The sequence below is a fragment of the Talpa occidentalis genome, unplaced genomic scaffold (assembly GCF_014898055.3).
Source record: "Talpa occidentalis isolate TD23 unplaced genomic scaffold, MPIMG_talOcc4v2.1 talOcc4.11, whole genome shotgun sequence".
Lineage (NCBI taxonomy): Eukaryota > Metazoa > Chordata > Mammalia > Eulipotyphla > Talpidae > Talpa > Talpa occidentalis.
In genome coordinates, this window is record NW_023601104.1 from 93580106 (window position 1) to 93599476 (window position 19371).

A 19371-nucleotide genomic window follows, 5' to 3' on the forward strand; every position below is an offset into this window, starting at 1 on the left:
TTGCTCCAGCCCAGCATGGAGTGCCCTATGCCTCAGGAAATGGTGACCAGAGGCAGGGGGCTGAGGGATGAGAAGGAGCAAGAGGGATGAGGGAGCCCCTGGGGGTGGTCCAGGTCTCTTGTTGCTCAGCCCCACACAGCCACACAAGACCAGGGTGCTGGGGTGTGGGCCCAGCATCCCCCCCCGCATGGAGGCTAGCATGAACACAGTGCTCCCCGCCTGGACTCACTCTCCCCTCCAGCTGCATCCAGCTGGAGGACTCCAGGAGCCAAGGACTCCAGAAGCCTCCGGGCCAGCTCAGGCCCTCAGGCCCAGCTGCAAACAGTGAGTGCCCGGTGCCCTGAGGGCAGACCCCCTCCAACCTGTGCTCCCTGGCAGGCAGCACCTCCTCCTTCCAGGAAGACAGGCCTGGGGAGCAAGCACCCTCTCCACAGCCTCCCTGCGTGCCTGCAGGGCCCGCCACGTGCCAGGAAGACCACTGCCCGCAGCGCTGCTTGAGGGTGCTCCAGAGCCCAGCACGGGGTGGAGGGCAGGTGCTCTGGGAGCTAGGGGGTCTCTCAGACTCCAGAAGCCTGCTCTGGTGGTATCAGGTGAAGAGATTTGAGGGGGGACAATATAGGGAGCAGAGGTGGGTAGAGGACTTTAAAGTCAGATCCCCTCCATTCAACACCCATATTAACATATCAACTCCTTGAGGGAGTTGGGATAGAAGGGAGAGGAGGAAGTAGAGTGAGTCTTGCCCTTGGTGCAAGAATTATGTCCATTTTACAGGTGGGGAAACTGAGGCTCAGGGCGGCACTTCCAGGACACGGCTGTGCACACACCCCCTGCTCCCCCGAGCCTGAGCCGGCTCTGCCCACGGTCACCTGAGGGTCGGAGAGCTCGCGTGAGAACCTGGGGCAGCTCCCAGCGTGTTCCTGGGACTGCAAGTCTGATTGAGCCAAGGGTCTTGAGATGGGGAGGCAGTTCTGTGTCACTCAGGCGCGTCCTGGATGCACCCCCATGTATCCTCACAGACTTGCTACAGAAGAAGGAGGCCGTGGCCCCAGGACTGAGAAGCTGTGGTGCTGGCTTCAGGGTAGAAGGCCAGCCACGAGGGCCTCTTGTTGACCAGCCGGGAGAGGCAAGGGGACAGGTGCCCCCGGACAGCCTCCTGCCGGTCAAACTCGGCCTGGGCCCATTGAGCCCACTTGGGACCTCTGGCCTCCAGAACTGAGCAAAGGCATATCTGTGTGTGACACTGACCACACGTGTGGCCCTGGGTTATGCCAGCCCAGCCCAGGGCATTTGGTCAGCGGTCTCCACAGCAGTTCAGAGGTCGTGGGGCTGCGACCTCTGAGAGGCCCAGGCGGTCAGAGAACACGGGGTCCAGGGAGAGGAGCAGGGCAGCCCTGGGGTTCAGGGCCACTGAGGCAGCTGGGCTCTGCAGCATCCGGAGCGAGGGAGACGGCCCGTGTATAACAGGGCTCCCGAGACCTGCCAGTGCCCACGAGGCTGGCAAAGCTCTCCTGGGAAACGGGGGTCAGACGTTCCCAGCACTCATGTGGGGCTGAGAGGGTTGCGCTCCCTGGCCAGTGGAGAGACCGGAAAGGGATGCTTTGAGAGCGGGAGGGGAGACACCAGCCCCAGAGTGAAGGCCACCCCACCCCAAACCAGTCTCGAAAAGATCAGGCTTATCCACAAAAGCACTGACTGTTAGACTAAAACTCAGCATTCTCCGTGAAGGAGACAGTAAAACCAGACATCTCATAAAATAGCATCATAACGTCCTTTTTTTTTTAAAAAAAAAGAAAAAAAGGTGACATGTAACTGTTAGGGGGAGAAGGCTGTCCTAAAGCTAATTCCATACAGGCTTTGTGGACTCCACCCCCACCCCAGACCAAAGCCAAAGACACTGGGAACTCCAAATCCCATCCCCACCAAAGGGAAGGTGGCTGGGACCTGAGGGTGGGGTTAAGCAGCCAGGTTGGTATAAAGCCAGGCACGTGGGCTTTGGAGGGGTCCCCCCATTTTGGCTCCCCGCCAGGTCACAGCGTCCAGCCAGCTCTCGGAGTGCCTTTGGGTTTCCAGGTCGGCGGATCGGGTAGGACACATTAAAGACTTTATTTCCCTGTTTTCTCCCTGAGTTGTACATTTCCTCATTTCCATTTCCCTTGCAAATAAACCTTTTATTAACCTTTTGTGTGTGCCTCTAGTGGAGTATTAGTAAGTCCCTTTTAAGCGCGCGGGTGAGGACCCACAGCCAGGCAACCCGTTTCTATATCGGGGCTGCTCCGTAACGTAACTAGCACAAAAAGAAGAGAAACGTAATAAAAATAGACACCCAAGCACAGAGGATGAAATTAATAAACAAAAATTTTAAAACAGTTATTAGGAGTATGATCTTGGATTTAAAGAAAAATATGTACATAATGAGGAAACAAATACGGGTGAAATAGAGAAGGAAAAATCATGGGAAAGAGAATAAAATGGAAATTCTAGAACTGAAAATGTAAGCCTCTCACCTGAAATACTATCTAGATGGATGTGACAGAAGATTAACTGTCCATGGCAAGCATCGTACTTGGCCGTGAGCAGACGGGTGCTTTCCTGCTAAAACAGAGACAGGAACAAGAACAGGCCACATCACTTCTTCAGCGAGTCCTGAGGTCCTAGCCAGAGTGAACAAGCATTAAAATTTAAGGTATGCAGATTAAATGAAAATATGAAAGTATGTATTTGCAGGACCTCCCTGGTTGTGCAGGACCTCCCTCGTGATCTCAAGCTATCAGCAGCCACTGGGGCCTGAGTTTGATCCCTGGCCAGGAAGCTGACCCATAGGGTGCAGCAGACCTCTCCTGTCTCCCCACTGCTCCCCTCAGCAGTGGGTTTCAGTGGATCTGCCTGTTCTGCTCCCCACTCTGTCTCTGGTGCATCCTCTCACCACCTGCACCTCTGGCCTGCAACCCAGTTCTTGTATGCATAGATAAATAAAAATAAATCTTAAAAAAAAGTAGTTGCAGACAACATATCTCTCCATGTGAGAAATCCCAAAAAATCGACAATGCAGCCCTTACAGCTAAGTGAGTTTGCTAAGGCTGCGGGTTATGGCGTTGATAAGAGCAAAATCAACTGTGTTTCCATATGCTAGTATATAGAAGTTGAGAAATTTTAAAAACAGTACAATTAACAATAGCACCAAAAAATAAGATGCTTAAACATGTAAATCTAACAAAATAAGTGTAAAAGCTGTATGCAAGAACTTAAAAGCATGGATGAAAGAAATAAAGACCAGTATAAATCAAATAACGTCTGTGGACAAGGAGACCGATTATTGTTAAGATTTCAACTGCCCCCCCAACTGATCTAGAGATCCCCAAAGTATATTTTATAGATTTTCCCCCCTAAAATTTTTATGGAAAGGCAAATAAACTAGCAGAGCCAAAATGATTTTGGATAAAACTGGAGAACTTACACCGCCCAGTCTCAAGTTTTATTACCATCTGCTGTAATTGTATAGCATTGGTGAAAGGACAGGTCTTAGATCGATGGAAAAGAATAGAGATTCCAGAAATAAACCCATACACGCAGTCTATTCTGACACAGGCATAAAGGCAATTCAACGGAGAAAGAAAGGTCTTTTCAATAAATGGTCATCAGATGCAAATGACCATGCTCACCTCACACCTCAGCCTGCCATAAAATTAGCTGGAGCTGGATCAGAGGCCTCAATGTGGAAATTACAGCTGCAACAATCCCGGAAGAAAAACTAGCAGAAATTCTGTAATAATCCTTGTGTTCATCGAAGATTTCTTACATATGACACTACAAGCACATTTGTGAAATAATAAAATAGATTCAATGGCCTCGAAATGAATCGTTCTGGTCTTTGAAAGAGAAGCTTATGAGAAACAAGCCACAGGCAGGAGAAAACATTTGATAAGTGCACTTCGGATACAGCGTTCCTGGGCGCAAGGGCCTGGTGGGGAAGGGCATGAGCTCATTGGACCCAGTAGAGGGAGGGGGGAAGAGAGGGAGAAAGGGGGGGGTGAGGGTTCCCCACGTAGCACCCCGCCTCCCGCAGGTGGTCAGGGTTTTCACAGGGTGTTGGTCTGTGGGCAAGTCACCCTCAGGGCGGAGCATCTGGAAACGGCTGCACCGGCCCAGTGTAGCCTCATGACCAAACCAGGTCTTTTCATGAGCGCTTGCTCAGAAAGTGGGGGCCCCCTACCCCGTTGGGGTATTAGTGGACCTGGGCCCTTCCTGCATGGCTGCTTCCAGCCAGTTTGGGCCCCAGTGAGGGCCAAACAGTGTATGCCATTCTGAGGACCTATCCGGAGGAGAACAGAAGCTGATTTCTGCCAATTTCTGGGTAACTTTGAAGTCAACTTTCTGGGTAACAAAATGACCCTGACTACATAAAACCCCCCAAAATGTTAAAAATCTGCGAAAGACTTGAGCAGACGCGCTTCTCCAGAGAGGGCCTGTGACGGCCGGAAGCTCAGGGACTGGCCGGTACTGGGCGCTGGGTGAATGCAGTCAGAACCACAGTCTGGCGGCAAGGCCTCGGACTCATGGCTCCACTTTCCACAGGGAAGAGACCCACAGGCCCCACACCGTGGTGACGGTGAGGATGGGGAGCAACTGGCCTCGCTTGAAAAGCAAAATAGCACAACCGCTTTGCAAAACAATTTGGCACTTTCTTGACAAGTGCAAACATGAGCTAACCCGGCAACTGGCAATCCGCCTTCCAGGTATTTATTTAAGGGAAATGAAAGTTTATGGTCACACAAAAACCTGGGTGTGAAAGTGTGTGGCATGTGTGGTGGCTTCATCCACCAGCACCAAAAGCTGGAAACAACACAAGCCAATCAGCTGTGCGTGCAGAGGGATGTCCACCTGCAGGCGTGCAGATGTCCCAAAGAACAAGCCACGGACCCAGCAGACTGCTGACCCACAGACCAAAGCAAGAAACTCAAAAGCATGTTCCAGAACTGCAGGGTGAGGGGCTTCCTGACCCCTCTCTCCCCCTATAGCAACAAATATACTTGCAAACCAATAAAATTTCACTATTTTAGAACTCTGGAAATTCACGACAGGCATAGAACCAGCAGAAAAGCACTAATTTTTTAAAAACTACTGAACCTCACCCAGCAGTGGATCTGTGGTATTTGGAACTTGGGGGTGTTCCCGAAGCCGACCTTCCCCAGAGCAGTGCCCGGTTGTCCTAAAAGCCAAAGTCCCTTAACCAGCAGAGAGGACTGACCTTCCTGGACCTCTGGCACATGGTCCACTCCCAGAGCCAGTACTTTGACCTGAAACTTGACTCTCCCAGAAAAACCTCTATTCCCAGCAGTCCTTACTCTTCAACTTGAGGGTGAACTCAACTCTGAATAAGGCCTGAGGTGGAAAACAATAATATTCTGCTGGTAACATCTCAGTGGGCTGGGGCTACGCTTCCAGTTAGGGCAGACAAGCCTAGCCAAAAAGTGAAAGGAAAGATGGAGAAGTAGAAAACCAAAGGGACCTCTGAGGAATTCTGACATGCTCTTGAGAAACTTTAAAAAGGCTGTGTGCACGCCCAGGACTGTGAGCCTTCTAGGAGAGGCATGGGGAAGGAGAAGGTCCTGCAAGCTACCTCTGGCTGGCCTTGAGCCCTGTACACAGGGGGACAGTCTTGAAGCCACCTGAAGGTTTAAGCCACCTTCACCTCACTAACCTTGGCAATGAATGGAAAACGTATGCTCAAGGCAATTACAGAAACCTGATCAATCCCCCACTGAGCACTAAATTGTATTGACATGGGGCTGAACCCAAGGGAGCCAGGTTTAAAAATAGAAACAGAACTTTTGTAAAAGGAGAAAGTGAGAAGAAAACTCACTGGAGGGAGTATAGAGTTAGCCCAGGAGAGCCATTAAACCAACAGGCAACAAGAAGAAAAATAAAAGCAAGAAATGCAGCAATAATACCCATCTCTGGAGGGTGAGGGGCTGATGACAGGACTGCTACAATACACTATGTAAAGTGTCCAGTTTTCAACCAATATTTATGATATGTGCAATGAGACAGAAAAGTCTAGTCCTTCTGGGGGGACGCAGCCAGCAAATATATCCCCGAGGCGACACAGACATTGAATTTAGGAGACAAAGGATTTAAATCAGTTAATTTTAATCAGTATAAATATGTTAAAGAACTTGCAGCACTTTATTTAAAGAATTAAAGGAAAATATGACCATTATGTCTCACAAATAGAGAATATTATAAAGAAATGGGCAAAATCTGAGGGGGGAAAATAATGAAGCAGAAATACTGGCGTTCAAAAGCATACTATATGAAATGAAAAATTCACTAGCTTCACAACAAACTGAACTCACATTAGAAAGAATCAGGGACCAAACATTCTGGAAAAATTATACCCCAATTCTTTACAAACACTCCCAAAATCATCCTATGAGGTCAGCATTACCCTGAAGCCAAAACCAGAAAAAGACATCACAAGATCACAAGATCAACATCTCTTATAAACATTCGTGCAAAATCGTCAACAAAATTCCAGCAAACCAAACTTACCAACATATAAAAACAATTTACACCATAACCGAGTGGGATTTATCCCAGGAATGCAAAATTGATTTAACACCCCCAAATCAATTCGTGTTATACACATCCATAGAACTGAAAAAAAATCACACATGAATGTCTCAAGATATGTAGAAAAAGGAATTGATAAATCCAACACCCTTCATGATACAGTCAACAAAATAGGAACCTCCTCAAACTGTTATCAGCTGAGAAGCAGCGGCCATTATGCTTAATGGTAAAATACTGAAATAGGACAAAGATGAGAATGTTGTTCTCATCATTTCTAGCCAACATTCTACTGGAGGGTCTAGCCAGGACAATTACCAAAGAAACAAAGACATCTATATAAAAATAAAAAGAAGTAAATGTATTACTATTTGCAGCTCAGATGAGTTTTTAAAAAGATTTATTTATTTATGCATACAAGAACTGGGGTACAGGCCAGAGATGTGGGAGGTGAGAGGAGTCACAAGAGACAGAATGGGGAGCAGAACAGGTGGATCTATTGAAATACACCACTGAGGGGAGCAGTGAGCGAGTTAGGAGAGGTCTGCTGTGCCATGTGGGTTGCTTCCTGGCCAGGGATCGAACCCGTGCTTCAGTGGCTACGGATAGCTTCATAGGTTGCATCTTAACCCTTTGCGCCACCAGGGAGGCCCCCTCAAAAGATTTTTTTATGTAGAAAATCCTAAGAAACTCACATTAAAAAAAATCTGTTAGAACAACTAGAATTTGGTTGCAAAGTTGCAAAATATAACATCAATATATAAAGTCAACTGCATTTCTAGACACTCTCACTTGCAATAAACAATCAAAATGAAATGAAGAAAACAACTCCATTTATACTAATATCAAAAAGAGTGAAGATATTGAGGAATAAACTTACCAAAAGACATATAAAACTTATACTCTGAAATTATAAAATATTGTTGATGGAAATTAAACCCCCCCTAAATAAAGTAAAAAATATTCCATGTTCATAGAACAGAAGACTTAATTTTGTTAAGTTGGTAATGCTCCCTAAATTGTTTTGAGTTTAATACAATCCCTACGTAAATCCCAGCTGACAGCTTTATAGAATTGACAAGATGAATCTAAACTCCATATTTAGTTTAAGCAACTCATAAATGCAAAACAATCTTCAAAAAGAAAAACAAAGTTGAAAGACTCACACTTCCATTTTCAAAACTGACTATAAAGCAACATAAGTCATTGTGGTGTGGTTCTTAAAGAAGAGTAGGTATATAGATTCCTGGGATTAATTGAACTGAGAGTTCAGAAATAAACCTATCTGTCTATGGTGAAATGATATTTCACAAGAGTGGCATAATCACTGAACAGTAGTCTTTTCAACAAATGTGAACAGTCACATACAAAATAATAAATTTCATAAAGGAGGTGAAAGTTCTATTCAATGAAAACTATAAGATACTGTTAAAAGATATAGAATAAGACACAAAGAAATGGAAGAATATTTCATGTTCATGGGTTGGGGAAATTAATATGATCAAAATAACCATCCTACCAAATGCAGTGTGCATTCACCACAATCCCTATAAAAATCCCAAAGGTAGGGAATCCTTGGTGGTGCAGAGGTTAAAGTCTCAGGACTATGAAGCTGTAGCCAGCCACTATAGCCTGAGCTCAATCTCCGGCCAGGGAGCTGACCAACATGGCACAGCAGATCTCTCCTATCTCACCCGCTGCTTCCTCAACAGCTGATTTTAGTGGATCCGCCTGTTCTGTTCCCCACTCTGTCTCACTCCCCACACCTCTGGCCTATACCCCAGTTCTAGTATGCACAGACAAATAAAAATAAATCTTTAAAAATAAAATTTACATGGAATAAACAAGTCAGTCAAACAATAAATAAAATAAATAAAATAACATCACTCTCTAAAAAAATTCCAAACATATCTTTAATGAAATAGAACAAAAATTACAATTACTAATTACTTATTAGTCTTACAAATATGTAATTGGTAATTACTTAGTGTAAGTAATTACAGATTACTTATTACTTATTAGGACCATGAAAGAACCCAAATTTCCAAAACAATTTTGAGAAAAAAAGAATGGAGACATCACATTACCTGATTTTTAACTGATATTACAAAGTAACAGTAATTAAAACAGTATGATACTGGAATAAAAATACACACATGGCTCAGTGGAACAGAATTGTGAGCCCAGAAATAAGTCCATGAATATGTAGACACTTAATTTATGATAAAGAAGCCACAACTATACAATGGAGAAAGAGAAACCTTTATAATAAACGGTGCTGGGAACACTGGACAGTCACAGGTATGAAAGTGGATCACTCCCTAATACCAAACAAAAACAAATCTAAAATGGATTAAGTCTTGGAAGTAAGACCTGGAATCAAAAAATGCATAGAAAAGTTATAGATGGCACATTCCAGGACTCCAATGATAGCGATGTCCTTGACAGTCCATCCCAATGGCAAAGGAAATGAAAGCAAAAATAAACAGTTATAACTATATCAAATTAAAAAGCTTCTGCACAGCAAAAGAAGAAATCAGCAAACTAAAAGGACAGTCCATGTAAAAAAATCAACTCAAGAAGATATAATACTCATGAACATATATGCAACGAATAGCATAGTCTCAAAATGCGTGCAGAAAAAGTATAATGAAGACGAAAATGGACAGTTCAATAAGAATAGTTGGGGACTTCTATACTCTACTTTCAATAATGAGTGGCAAAATGGAACAAGAAGATAGACTTGAACACATGATAAACACTGAAACATAACAGAAATCTATAAGACACATCACTCAACTGTAGCAGAATACACGTTCTCTCTAGTGCACACGTGGCATTTTCCAGAATATACCATATGTTAGGGCATAAAACAAGTCTCAATAAATTTACAAAGACTGAGATCACACATAGCATGTTCTCTGACAACAATGGAGCGAAAAGATAAATCAATGCCAGATGGAAATTAGGGAAATTTACACATATGTGGAATAAACAAGTCATTCAAACAATGACTCAAAGAACAAATCACAATGGAAATTTGAATTGGCATTGAAATGAATGAAAACAAAAACACAACATACCAGAACTTCGGAGATGCAGGGAAATCAGTGATCAGAGGAAAATATGTAGTTGTAAATGCCTTTATTAAAAAATCAGAGAAAAAAAATCAGAGTTAGATTCACAACCAAACCTCTGCCTTAAAGAATTATAAGTCGAGGAGCAAAGTAAACCCCAACCAAGTACAAGGAAAGAAACAATAAATACCTGAGTAAAAGCCAATGCAAGTGAGAATAGAAGAGCAATCAAGAAGATAAAGAAAACCAAAAGTTGGTTCTTTGAAAAGATAAGTAAAATTGAGAAACTCATGAGTGAAGAGGACATCACCACAAATTCTACAGAAATTAAAAAAATATGAGGAAATACTGTGAGCTTTTGTAAACCAACAATCTAGATAACCTAGATGAAATTATTTCTTAGAAAGACACAAAACACTAACATAGGGGAAAAATGTACAGAGATTGAGTTAATAATTACAGTACTTCCCACAAAGTAAGGCCACAGACCAGCTGGCCTCACAGGTGGATTTTAATATTTAAAGATAAGTTAATGCCAGTCCAAACGAAACCACTGACCAAGATAGATGATGTGGAACCCTTCTTGATTAATTTTATTAATTTTATTAATTTTTTTAATCATACAAAAGCAACACAAGATAATAAAACCAGTATCTATGGTGAAGACAAATGCAAAATTTCCAACAAAAGACTAAGCAAAGTGAATCCAGCAGCATATAAATAAAAGGATTTATCCTAGGAAAGTAGATTGTTAAGCAATTAAAAAATCAATCAATTAATGATTTATCAATAGAAAAGAGGATAAAAATCACATGATCATCTCAATAAAAATTCAAAGAAGCATTTGACAAAATCCAACACTCATTCATGATTTTTTAAAAACTCAATAAAACTGGCAATGAAGGAGATTAATGGAGTAGTCATGATAGACGGGCAGCAAACAGCAAACTTATGGTGATGTGTTAGGTGATTCCCCCTAATTCACGAACAAGACAAAGCTGCAAGCTCATATCACTTCCCCTCAACATTGTATTTGAGGTACCAGCCAAGGACATTGGACAAGAAAAAGAAAGAAAAGGAGGTACTAAGACAGGGAAGGGAGTTAAGCGAACACTCTTTGCAGATAACATGATCTTACAGAGAGATAATCCTGCTCTCTGTTGAGGGGAATGAACGAATTCAGTGGAGTTGCCAGGCCAGAGGACAAAGAGCTCCTTAGTACTTGTATGCACTAGCAATGCGCAGTCCGGAAGGAAGATTCAAGAATGCGATAGCTTTCACAGTGACATCAAACCCCAAAATTCTCGACCATAAATTTAACAAAAGAAGCACGGGTCCGTGCACTGCATGGTAAAGCATCAACAAGGGACCTGGCAGATCTCGCAAGGGAGGGGCTCCGTGTCCGTGGGCTGGAGGGCCCTTTTGTTAATATGGCAGCAACCCCACATTGACCTACAGATGTAGCACAACCCACCACAGTTCCAGCAGAATTTTTTTTTTAAATGAGGTGCTAATCCTAAAACTTCTGTGAACATGCAAAGTGACCCAAAATGGCCAAAACAATCTGGACAGAGAACAAAGCTGGGGAAACAGTGTTAGGCAGCTGGGTCTGCCATGGCGAGGGGCCTCAGCCGGGGGTCTGGAGAGCAACACGGTCATTTAGTGTTACAGATGCCCTTTGTTTGCAAGTCCCTGTCCAGACCACCCCTGGAGGGGGTTCTGACTGCAGGGCATCCTGGGCTCTGGACTGTGGACACTAGGCAGGCGGCTCAGCTGTGGGTGGGAGGAGGCCCTACGTGGGGGCTGCCCACGTCCCTGGTGGGCGGACTCTGGAGGTCATGTGTGAGGGCTGGGCAGCCTTTGGGACTGCTATCTTCTTCAGGACAAGGCCGTGTTTTAGGGACATGGGTTCCCTCAGGACAAGTCCATGGCTTTAGGGCCACAGGTTCCTTGGGCACCCATGGCTTTGCCGCTAGCATCTCCCTTGGGGGAGGTGTGACTGCAGCAGTGAGCTCCAAGGACTGTGGCCCCATTGGAACCAGCGGGGCAGTAGGCGTGTCCACTCTGGTTCCCAGAAGGCCATGAGAACATCTGAGAGCTGAGGCCATCATGCCTCTGGGGACAGGGCCAGGCCTGGGCAGAGTCACCGCCCCAGCCCCCCAGGACTGCTTGCCCTGTGTTCCCCAGGGCCAAGCAGACCCCAGTCTCCAGCTGTCCATAGAAATCTCTTTGGTTTGGTCTGAGTCTTGTGGTTTGTGGCAAGAAAGTGGCCTGCTAGGCAGGGAGCCCTGCTGGGCCAGGGTCGCTCCTGGAGGTGGAGAGGCAGAGGTTTCAGTGTCTCCTAGATCACTCCCCAAATATGGATTGAGAACATGTGGCTCAAATCTCCTGTTTGGGTTTCAATACTTAGCACTTGGCAAGGATCCCTGTAAACCCTATATATTCCAAGTAAATCCGCCTGCACACGGGGGCTGTGAGGCCTTTGCTCTCAGCACCGACAGCAGAGAGTGGCCTTGGGACCACAAGCCATGGGGCACACTACCCTCCATGCTTGTCACAGGGTTTTTCTTCATCCTCCTGCTCCCATCTGCCGAATAGTTGGTTATCATTCTCGCTGCACACACCTGGCATCTATCCAGGGCATACGTGGCGGGGATACAGCCAAGAGCAGATGGGGAGTGAGACCAGCCCCCAAAACCCCAGCCCAGGCCTCCTGTCAGCACCTTCCTTCAGGCCCCCTGGCCCCCAGCTGGGGTCTCCCTGCCTGTTCCCAAGTGCGGGTCCTTTTTCCTGCACCACTCCCTGCTCTCTGTTCCTTGGTGAGGCGTCGCATCTCCCCAAAGATCCAGGCCCTCTAGACAACCCTGCCTGGGAGCTCAGTCATGGCCACTTTTCCCCTAGCAGAACCAGCAGCCCCACCCTCCAGTGCCCTCCACCCCATGTCAGGGAACCTCTCTGAATGCTGCTTCTCCCTCTGTGCAAGGGGCCATCTTGGCTCCCACACACAGGCCCCCACTAGGGTGGGGCCCTGCTCTGGGTCCAGCCTTTTAAGGGGCACCAAAAGCTCAGTAAAGGAGTTACATCGTACTCAAGCACCATCTAGTGAAAAAAATCAAAATTAAGTAGAATAGAAAGACCACATGACCCAGCTATTCCACTTCTGGGTATTTAGCCAGAAAAACAGAAATAGTGATTGGAGGTGACATATGCACCTGTGTTCACTGAAGCACCATCCATAGTGGCCGAGATTTGGGACAACCTCAATGCCCAGGGGCAGATGATCAGGAAGACCAGATGGTCCATATGCATGGTGGAGTACTACTCAGCCATTAAAAAGGTGAAATCTTGCCATTTGCGGCAATATGGCTGGACCTCGAGGGGATGATGTTAAGCGAAAGTGCTAGGGCAGGATTCTGTCAGGGAAGCAGGCAGCCCTCACAGAGGAGGGCCGGTGGGCCCAGAGGAGACCTCTCTCCAAACTCTGAGCCCCCAGAAATTATGCAACAGGATATTTATTGTCTAAAGCAAGGGGTCCAGTCAGCTGGGATGCATGAATCAGGCGTGTGGCCTTGAGAGGTGTTTATCAGTTTGTTCCTCGAAACTTTCAGTCTACAGGCTACGTCCCAACTTTAGCTCATCAGCAGGTCACCCTGACATTTCCACTTCAAAAGAAGTCAGAAGGAGAAAGATAAGTGCCATCTTTCACGCATATGTAGGAGATTAAAAAAAAAATTAAACAAACAAGCCAGCAAACAAAAGCAAATGCATCCCCTCTGAGAGAGTGCGGTTCCGGAGGGCCGGGGTAAATCAGGTCCGCAGCTGCAGAGCGGAGGATGGGAGAGCAGCGCAGCGCAGACACAGGTGCTGACTCATGATGCCGGCACCTGAGGTCTGCCTGAGGTCCAAAACCAAGATCACTCCATGGAGACATTTTAAAATAAAAATTAATGCCAAAATGTCCATGTAGGGTAAAGAAAATAGCAGGCTTTTCTGCCCTACCGCCATCAGGATAGATGATGGATCCTTGTCCTGAATGCATGCCTGATGGCGGGCACCTGGAATGGGGTGTGGGCATAGGTAGATGGGATTCAGCCGAGCTAAGACTGTGCTTTTTAAGGGCGGCGTCACGGGGATGCCAGCAGCAGCAGTAGAAGCTGAAGCAGAAGCCGAAAGAGAAGCCGAGAAGCAGCGGAACGAACGCTAGAGAGCCCAGATAGAGTGAAGACTTGCTGGGGGCTGGGAGGCCTGCCAGCCTCCCAGCCCCAGCCAGCACCCCTGCCTGCCATATGCCTGGTGAACCCCAATAAAAGACCTGCAAAAAACCCACTAAGGACTCTGACTCCTCCTTTACCCGGTCTGCATGGGATCAGAAAACCTGCCCTGTGTCCAGTCCTGGCCTTTACAGTCCACAATGACCAAAACGTCGAGACTATAAAGGACGTCAGGACTTGTCCATCCAGGCTTCCCTTGACCTCGCGCTGGGATGTGCTTCACACTACCCTGGGGGTGCTGCGTCCCGGGGCAGTGTTGGCCATGGAGACCTGGACTCTGGCGGCCTCCACTCCGGCACGGGTCACAGGCTCTGGGCTTCCCTCGTGTTCACATGGCCATCAGCAGCACTGTGTCCACCCCCCCCCCCCAACACACACACACAAAGCCCTGTTGCGGGGTCCCTGGCACCCGGGTCCAGCGTGTGCAGAGACACCCACTTCTGCAGGCACCACCAGGGCCGCTCCCTGCCTTCCAGCGATGTCCACATGAGCTCATGTTTTGTGGTCGGGCCTTTATTTTTTTTAAGGCAACAGCTGTGAAAGTAAAGAGGGAGGCCTGTCCTTCATCTGATAGCTCCCAGACCCATTTCTGACCAGTCTCCATCCTCAGAGATGTCTGTGACATCTCAGCCAGGAACCCTCCCACCACCCCCCAGCCAGTGGTCCGTTGCTGAGTGGGGCCTGCGGCTGCCCCTCCCTCTCCACTCTCTGCTTTCCACACCCCGTGCAAGCCTTGAAGTAATGGGGACACACTCCCCAGCACAGGGGCCCCCGTCCATGGCACCGAGTCCTTCCCTAGGCATGCACCCCAGTCCCAGCCTCCATCACGAGGTTGGGGGCCCAAGGGCTCTCCGGGAAGCTTGTGCTTGGTGCTGCGGCCTTTGCTCTGTGAAAATAACTCTGAGGCCAGCGATAGTGGTTTGTGTTCCGAGCCTTTCTCTTTGCGTGCACAAGATGTCCAGACAAATACTTCCCCACAGCGACCACTCAGAGCGGCCTCCGTCCCATTCCTGGCTCACAGACATGGGGTCGTTTCTGCACCAAGGGCCCTTGAGCGGCACGGGTTTGAGGGCTTGCACCCATAACTTGCATGCTTTTTAAATAATTATGTAGGAATATTTTTGGAGGTGTGCAAGAATTTGAAAAAACTCCCATAGCCTAGAAATACATAAAATAGTTCAGAAAAGGTTAAGTGTGTCATGAAAGCATAAAAGATGTGCAGACAATAGTGCTTGTTATTACTGCCGTAAAATACACGAATCTCTGACAGAAACTTAAAATCTGTCAAACCTTATCTAAACACTTAAAGATGAGAAAAATGTAAACAAGAGTCATTGGCAGAGTGTCGGTCAACTGCAGTAACTAAGTTTTGGGGAGAGACAAAAGTTGTCCATGGGTTGTTCTCAAGGGTTGGTAGTCTGGAGCTCTGGGCAGTTTTATTGACTGTGTAATATTCCACTGTACAGAGCACTGCTCCGTGCTGCTGTGTCGTATGGTTCCTCTGCTGGAGAACTTCCTGCGCTCACAAATATCTCCAAGGCGGGCCTGCTGTGGGCCTGCCGGGGTGTGCATCTGGGAGTCTGTTTCTGCGGGAGAGGCTTGGAGGCGCTCCTGGCGGGGCGAGGAGCCCATATTCTAAGATGTGTCAGGAGCCACTAGCTTGCCTTTCCAAGTACTCCCTGACTCAGGCAGGCCCTGAAGGTGTGATGCCAGATGGGTCCTAGCCAGGTGCTGGGTGGGCCCTGGGCCAGTTCCTGCCTCAGCCCATGCCATGGACCCTCTGTGTCAGCAGCTGGGGAGAATGCCTGGGGCGCCCCGCGTGGAGAGGATGTTGGGAGGCACTGAGCCCTCACAGATGGTGCTGTCCAGGTACACTGACAGCTGTGCCTGGAGGCCTCATCCCTTGGAGACCGCACCCACCCTGCAGACCTACAGACTGACATCTGGTGAGCCCAACCCCGCTCCATCAAGTCTACTTGGGCCTCGGATCGTTGTCTTAAAAGTTCAACAGAAAAAGATGACCAGGATGTTGGCAGGCCAGAAGTACAGCAGGCAGCCAGATGCTCGCGGGCGCAGCTGGGGTCCAGAACAGCTGCCCAGTGCCTGGTACCTGCAGCAGCTCCCAGCGGCTCCCGATAGCTGTGTGCCCTCACAGCCCGCTTGTGAGGCCTGGCTTCTGGTGAGCAGTGCTTGGCATGAGGTCCAGGACTTTCCTGACTCTGTGGCGCCCCTAGAGCTGGCATCTCCGTCTTGCACAGAAAGTTCTTGTTGCCCCAGGGGGGCAGCAGCCGGGCCTGGGCCCTCCCCTCCCAGCACTGAACATTGTTAGTAGAGCAGCCCCTGCGGGGGCTCCAAATTGGTTGAACCTCCCGGTGGGAAGATCCAATTTTCACCTGGGAAAAAGTGGGAGGCAGGAGGGGGAGCTGCCACTTGAGGGACCGAGCACCTCCCATCCCAGTTGTGTCTGAAGGGCCAGAGGCTGCCCAGCTCTTAACCCAGCTGAGCAGAGGGGTGTCACTGGGGAGGGGGCTGCTGGGGCTGGCTTGGCTTCCCTGAGGTCTCCCGACTTCATGCTTGTGGCCTTTTTGGGTCTCAGCTCCCAGGCCTGTGAAGTGAAGGGCTGCGTGGAGCCTCTGGGCTCCACCAGAGGCTCTGAGACCCCCAAGCCTGTTCTGAGCTTGGAACATTCAGTCTCTCAGCAAAAGTTCTGGGGTCCCTGTGCCAGGCATGATGCTGGCTGCTGGGTCTCAGATTAGAGACCTTGAGGCTCAGGTGTGGCTGAGCCACTACGTAATGAGGGTGGGGTGGGGAGGGAGTATGGGCTGTGCAGCAGGAGCCCTTCCATGGAAGCATCTGGTACAGACCCGAGGCTGTCACTTATTCATTCAACAGACCTTACTGAGTATGTCTATGTATTTCCTAGGCAAGAAACAACCATGGACCCGTCCCTGGCCCCCTGGGTAGACGGTGACAGAGAGGAACACAAATGAACAGACAGGGTTATGGCAGATCATGGTCATGCCACCCAGAAAAAAATTAGGATTGCATGGGGTGTATACCCTGCTGGGGGGCCAGCTAAGCCTCTAGATGGCATGGTCCAGGAGGGCTTCATGGAAGAGGTGATGGTTGGACGGTGCAGTGGGACTTGCCAAGGTATGGGAGGCAGGCATCAGAGAAGCAGCCTGGAGTGAGGTCTGAGCAAGGGGGTGGGTGGGGGTGCCGTTCCCTGCAATGGGACTCTGGAGAACCACAGGGTTTTAGGGGGTGCTGGGAATGAAGCGCTCCCTAGTGTCCTGTTAATTCTGAGACATGGGGTGTGGGACTCGTGCCCTCTGAGAGAGGCGCTTCCTGCATCTCCCACCTGAATGCCTGGGCCTGACTTTCGCTGGCTGCTGTGGGGGGTAGGGGGCCTGCCTTCCCCAGCGAGCCCTGGAAGTGGGGTCCATGGGTTTTTTTCTGTCCCTCCCTCTCTCCCTCCCTCCCTCTGCTCTCTTTCCCTGTCTCCCACCTTGCGTGAAAGGAAGCACCTTGCGTGAGAGGAAACGGTGCCCTCCTTGGAACTGTGCTTCTTGGAGCCTCAGTTTCCCCATCTGCAGGGCTCTGGCGTGACCCTCTCTTCTCCTTCTGACTGTCCGTCTCTGGGAGTTTTACCAACTTTACTTTTGGGCTCGGTCAGCAAGTTGTTGCCGGCCCCCCTCTGTTCCGAGAAGTCTTCTTCCCTGGTGAGTGCAGTTTTCAAGTTCTCCCACCCATCACGCTTTTACTTTTTTAATGATGGTCATTCAAAGTAGCCTTCTATTTTTACTTCTCCTCTGGCAAGATAATTTCTAACCCTATTCTCACCACCGCTGTCAATTTCCTTTGTTAATTTTCAAGCCTCTCCTTTCCACCGCGGCCTCATCTCTTAGTACTTAATTGATTTCTTCTGTCACGTCATTTCATGGTTTCATCAATAAGCAATTTTAGACCCACTGCCAATTTCTATTTTTTGTGCCATGTGGTCTGCTTGGAGGTGAGCTCTCGGATGAGCTCTCATTATCTCATAGATGCCAATTTTCCCTGGCCCCTCTCATGCAGGCCTGATGTCTTGGGGACTTTTCTATACACCCTTGTAATTACTCTCCTCTTTATTCTCTCCCCTAACTTCAATCCTGTGGGTTCAAAGTGTAAATGAGCATACATCTCCTGCTCGAAAGTGATGTTAACACCGGGATCTGACGCCCGTCCTCACATCTTCCTGCTCACAGCCACAGGGCCCAGGCCCCGGGGTCATTTCAGCTCTAGGAAGGGGGTTTTATGCCCCGGGCCTGTTCACTGCCCGCCTTTATTGCTGTGTCAAGAATCATCACACAAAAGCCCCCCCGAACCCCACAGAGGAGGCTGTGGGCCCTGGAGTGACACCCCAGGTGGGCCCTTTAGAAGGCTCTTGGGAAATAGCGTCTGGTTTCAGGACCGAAACTGCCTGACCCCTCAGTTTGTCCTATCTCATTGTCAGTCACTCAGTCACTTTCTGTCTTTGACTTGGCCACCAGAGAATTCGGTCACAGGACTTCAAGGTCACCTGGGTGACTTCACTCATTTTGGTGAGTTCAGCCTCGGGCCCGGCGGCTTTTGCTGTCCCTGCCAAGTCTTCCCCTTGCCTCTCCCTCCTTATCTGCTTATCAGTCATTTCTCACTCAACAGCCTCATGCCAGTCACTGTGCTGGGGTAGGGGCAAAGCTCTGCCTGGGGAGGCCGTACTTGGTGATATTTAAAATTACCTAGTAGGAGCCTCCCTGGTGGCCCAGGGGTCAGTCTCAGGCTGTCACTGCTGAAGCCTGAGATCCATCCCCAGCCAGGGAGCTGCCCCACAGGGCGCAGCAGATCTCTCCTATCTCCCCGCTGCTCCCCTCAGCAGTGGATCTCAGTGGATCTCTCTGTTCTGCTCCCTCCTCTGTCTGGTGAGTCCTCTCACCCCCCCACCTCTGGTCTACACCCCAGTTCTATGCATCAATCAATCAATCAATCTTTAAAAATAATAATAAAATGACCAAGTAAATCACAAACTCATTTCAAATTTGTGACCAGCTCTGGGACAAGAAGAAACAAGGTGAGTGCCCAGGGTGGCAGCTGGCACCGGGGGGCTGCCTGACATGGTGGGAAGTATGGATGGGGGTGTCCTGAGGAGGCAGCCTTGCTACTGAGATGCTCACGAGTGAGAAGGAACCAGCTGGGAGACAGGGATGGCAAAGCCCAGGCCTGGAAGGACCTCGAAGGTTCTGGGAATAGCCAGGAGACCCAAGTGTCTGAGTTAGCAGAGAAGAGGACAGAGGCGGCCCCAGTGACCTTGCAGACTTTGCACTGCCCGTGTGGCCTAGGTGGCCTGTGCACACCCTCCTGAAGGCCTTCTCCCAAATAAAGGAATTAGCAAACTCACATGCAAAGATACCCACACTTGACAGCGGTTGTTGAATGGG